The 4,886-nt window shown below is 40.8% G+C and overlaps 1 long non-coding RNA gene across 1 annotated transcript; it reads right to left on the reverse strand.

Moving 5' to 3' along the window:
• Nucleotides 1–296: 296 nt before the first annotated feature.
• Nucleotides 297–3,860, reverse strand: LOC148212378 (uncharacterized). Its single transcript, XR_015789823.1, has 2 exons — nt 2,944–3,860; nt 297–597 (listed from the first exon to the last, which is right to left on the reverse strand). It is a non-coding gene; the product is annotated as an uncharacterized LOC148212378 (long non-coding RNA).
• Nucleotides 3,861–4,886: the final 1,026 nt, after the last annotated feature.

A 4,886-nucleotide genomic window follows, 5' to 3' on the forward strand; every position in this document is an offset into this window, starting at 1 on the left:
CAAGGACCGTTACTAAACCTACCTAAAATTTTCGCATAAACAAGAGAATTTTCTTCACAACAACACTAAGCAATAAAACTACCACGCTTCTGCTGCGCTACTCTGATTTCCAACACTCACGAGAGCTTGAACAATTAGAACAACAACATTAATGTTTTAAGAGAGACTCACATCCTATACAGATAAAACCATCTAATACCGACTTCACATTAACAAAACCCTTCAAGGAAACCTTACTAACTATAAACCATCCACTAAAGGAATATTAACATCTCGAATGGCAATGAAGCAAAAGCTAATTCAAGTACGATCAACTTAAACAAATGTATTCATAAATATCCTAAGTAGATTACAATCCCATAGTTCAAGAGGCTAACAAAATTAATGCTCTAAAAGAATAATGAATCGGCAACCTTACAACATCATTTAGACAATAGAACTAAACAAAAGCAACCACTACCAACTCAACTACAGGATTAAATGGCCACCACTATCCTAACTAAAAGAAATTACTTGCACGCAGCAAAGCTAATGGTCCTTCCGATCAAGCCTCCTCCTCGCCATCACCATCCCAAGAGCTAGCTCGATACCTGCAAACTGGGGGGAAAGAGGGATGAGTACAACCACAGTACTCAGTAAGCAGTCCTTATCTGAAGGGTCACGCACAAACAGCATACTTATCAAGGAACAACGTGTTATGCTTATTAAAGGATCAACACACACACATCATGCTCAACCAAATCATGAAACATTCACAGTCAAGCTTTTCATCACATTATGCATTCAAACGCAGACACATTCTGTAAAATTCGGTGACAACCACAACCATGAACACATTAACTACCAGTACTAACCTTTAGTCTCCCTAACATCTCAAGTATATCCACGCTTATCACAGCTACTCTAGCCTTCCACAGTTAATTCCTTCGAGTAGAGTCGGCCCCTGACCATTTATACCCAGAGCCCCGACACTGCTCCATCGGCCCTCGACCATTTATACCCGAGGCCCCGATGACTTCACCATCGGCCCTCGACCATTTATACCCGAGGCCCCGATGACTTCACCATCTATTGGGCCTTGACCATTTATACCCAAGGCCTTGAACTCTGTATTGACCCTCGACCATTTATACCCGAGGCCTCAATGTCTTACAATCTATTGGCCCTTGACCATTTATACCCAAGGCCTTGAACTCTGCATCGACCCTCGACCATTTATGCCCGAGGCCTCGATGTCTTACAATCTATTGGCCCTTGACCATTTATACCCAAGGCCCCAATAGTTCTCCTTTCGAAAGACTCCTCGCATCGAACCCCGACCATTTATACCCGAGGCCTCGACGCTCATCTTTATCCAATATTGGCGTATCGACCCCCGACCATTTATACCCGAGGCCTCGATACCCAATTAGTGACGTATCAGCCCTCGACCATTTATACCCGAGGCCCTGACACCCACCCATTCACTTCATAACTTTCATAACTCCACATAACATTTCTAGCCTCCAACCAAGATTTCAGTACTACTTCCCTAATAACTCTAACCACCACAACGCCCATCAACAACACCACCACTAGTATGATTTCAATGCATCTCTCAGCTCACCAACACAATTCAGCATGCTTCCACAACATAAACATCATTCTAATAGCAAAACAATAAACCAAACATGCTTTCACCACATATCAATTCTTAACAACCGCGCCACAGTGAGTTTAGTCATAACTAAGCATAGTCAACAAATTGCAAACGATTGGAGCCCCAAAACAATTCATCCAAACACTTAATATCCATCGTCCATATCCAATAAGCATTGCCAGATATAATAAACAACTCATGAGACACGCCAAACACTTCAGACAAATTCACACAACAAACGTTCCCAAAATAAATCCACTTTAACGAACATTCCCTATAAACATACATCATTCTACAACAGATCTCAGCAGCTCAACAATACAAAATTCCCACTATTATCACCGACGGACATTCAACACTACCCAGGCATACAAACCAACATAAACAAGAGTTACACTGCACAACAACGTATCAGAACCAATATTAAACGTCATAAACAGCACATCGGCAATCAAATAACAAACATCAACGCACGCACCCGCCCCCGTGCTACTTACTTTGTTATGTCCCAAAATTCTCATAAGAGTCCTACTTGCTACTACGTCATGCCTCATGCATCAACAATCTCATAACAGTCCAATATGCGATACACCGAAATGATCATATGTAAAAGCCAATCAATCTAAAATAGTCCAACATGATCCAACGGCTCCAGCAGGCATCGTTCACAGAAAAAGCACAATCAACCACTTAACCAAAATATAGTTGATAGATACCCAGCATTCATCAAACACTACCGACTCTCATAAACATTCAACATGCTTTCGAAACAACAGATTATAATACCGGTATACAAGTTTCATCATGAAAACCAATTAGAACATGACAACAATTCAATCATAGTGATCCAAGATTACTTGACTACAATTTATTCACACAACCACATAATTTTCCCAAGATATATCAACAGTTTTATCAACAACGACGTTCGCTAAATGATAACAACGACAAGCAACATGCAAATATCGCACATGGGCACACGAGCAAACAACCATATCATATCAGCAGACAACCAACCCCTCCAGTAAGAAACTACTTACAACCATTAGCCAATATTCATAAGACACAATTAACTTACATATTAATAAATAATAAGCACACCGAAAGCGCCACACAATTCATACATATTCAATCAACAAACATCCCCCAAGTAAGAACTACTTATAACAAAGTTCTAATGCGCTACCAAGTTCACCGAAGGGTTCCTAAATCCAAAAGCAAACCAAACTTGATTAGAATTCATGTTAGAAACACTTAGTTTGCATCGAAAGTAAATTTAGATGACCCGTTACCTACTATCTCACCATAAAACCTCTTGGGTTTGAAACTGGTAGACACCGAGGAGGCTTGAGCTGCCGAATCCGGGTTCGAGAAGCTTCGAGCTTGCTGGTTTGATACCGAAAAGTAATGGGTAACTTAAATCTAGCTTCGAACAAGGATGGGTATCACGAATCAAGCTCCAATTTGGTATGGGTAAATGCCAAAATGCGTCGGAATACTTTTGCTCACTTTGGAATCACAAAATGGGTCACCGAAGATTTGATTCACGTGCTGGTTGCGGGTTCGTGGGTCGTCGAGGGGTCGTGGGTAGAAGGGAAGACTACAGCTGGTCGTCGTTTACTAGTGGGACGTCAGATCTGAACGGAAACTCAGCTGGTTTGTTGAGCAGCCGCTGATACTGTTGGGTTCCGAAGGAAAACACGCCGCCTTGTTCGCTGCAACCGCGTGCTGCCGCAAATGCTACTGGTCAACACTGCTAACTGCCGTAGAGGAGGACGTTTCCGGTATGGTGGTTGGTCGCGTAGCCGCACGGGAGAAGCTGCGACAGTTTGCCATTCGTGGGACTGCTCGAAGCCGGTGAACCCAAATCCGCCATTGCTGCTATGGGATGCGCCGCTGCGAGTCTGTACACGCTGAAGAACTGAAGATCTGGGCTGACCGTAACTGTTGTTGAACACCGGAGGATGAAGCTCGCTAGATGTATCTGCCGTGCGCCGTCGCTGCTGGTTCGCCGGGAGCCGTCGCTGCTGGAATGACTTGCCGCCGCTACTCGCCTTGAGAAACACCGCCGGAAACTCTGCTCTGGTGGGGCGTCGTTCGTGTGGCTCGGTTGCCAGAGCTATGGTGGCCGGCGGCAGAAATCGAGGGGGGGGGGCTGGCGGTTGCAACAAGACGGAGAGGAAGAAAGAGATCCTAGGGCTTCTTGTTTTTGTTTTGTTTATTTTTTTTTAGTTTTTTATTTTTTCTTTTCTTTTGTTTTTAAACTAAAAGCCCAATTCCCAAATTAATAGAAGGCCCATGGGTTTGAAGAAACTAAAATTCTACTTTCAAACAATATAAACTCAACGATCTTCAACTAAAACAAAATTAAAACAAATAAATCCGAGGCCCAAAGCGAAAATCCTAAAGAAAACACTCCAGTAATTAAAATAAACTCACAACAACCCAAAATGAAATCCAGGAGGAAAAATTAAATTTCCAAAAGTTTAATTAAGTTTTAATTAAAATCTCTTTCCAAAATTTTAGAACTTAATTATCTAAATCAAACGATAATAGGCTTGATTCGAAATTATCCAAAATTAAAACTCCAAAATAAGAAGTTTCAATAATTTCACTTAACGAAAAAGGAAGAAATCCAAAGGCACAATTTTAAATCATAAAATAAACGAGTCAGAGAACGCGGGGCGTTACAGGCTTCCCTCATTTATGCCTAGAAATCGGTGGAATATGTTGAGTTTCATCAAGGACCGTGTTTGGCGGCGGCTTCAATAGTGGAAAGGTCGTCTTTTTTCTATTGGATGTAAGGAAATTTTGTTGAAAGCGGTAGTTCAATCCATTCCGTTTTACGTTATGAATTGTTTCTGGCTCCTGAAAGCTCTAATTCATGATTTGCACCAAATGATGGCTCAGTTATGGTGGAATTGGGTCGATGGGGACCGACGTATTCAATGGGTTGGCTGATCTGATATGTGTTGGCCCAAATGTTTGGGTGGTAACGATTATAGATCATAGATTCATAATTAATTATTAATTAATCATTTTAATTTTATAAATTATAATGAAATAATTTTTTTAAATTGGTACGATTTATTTATTTAATTTTTGCATTCCAACCTCTTTTTTTGGATCTGATATTTATTGTGCCAAAAAAAAATCTAAAATTTATATTATTAATTAATTAATTTACCATTATGAATTATAATTAAAGGAAAAAAAATGTTTAAGTGGTAAGAAAGTGGCCTTTTGC

Source organism: Momordica charantia, assembly GCF_013281855.1.
Source record: "Momordica charantia cultivar OHB3-1 chromosome 3 unlocalized genomic scaffold, Mcharantia_2.0 BLBB01000003.1, whole genome shotgun sequence".
NCBI classification, from domain to species: domain Eukaryota; kingdom Viridiplantae; phylum Streptophyta; class Magnoliopsida; order Cucurbitales; family Cucurbitaceae; genus Momordica; species Momordica charantia.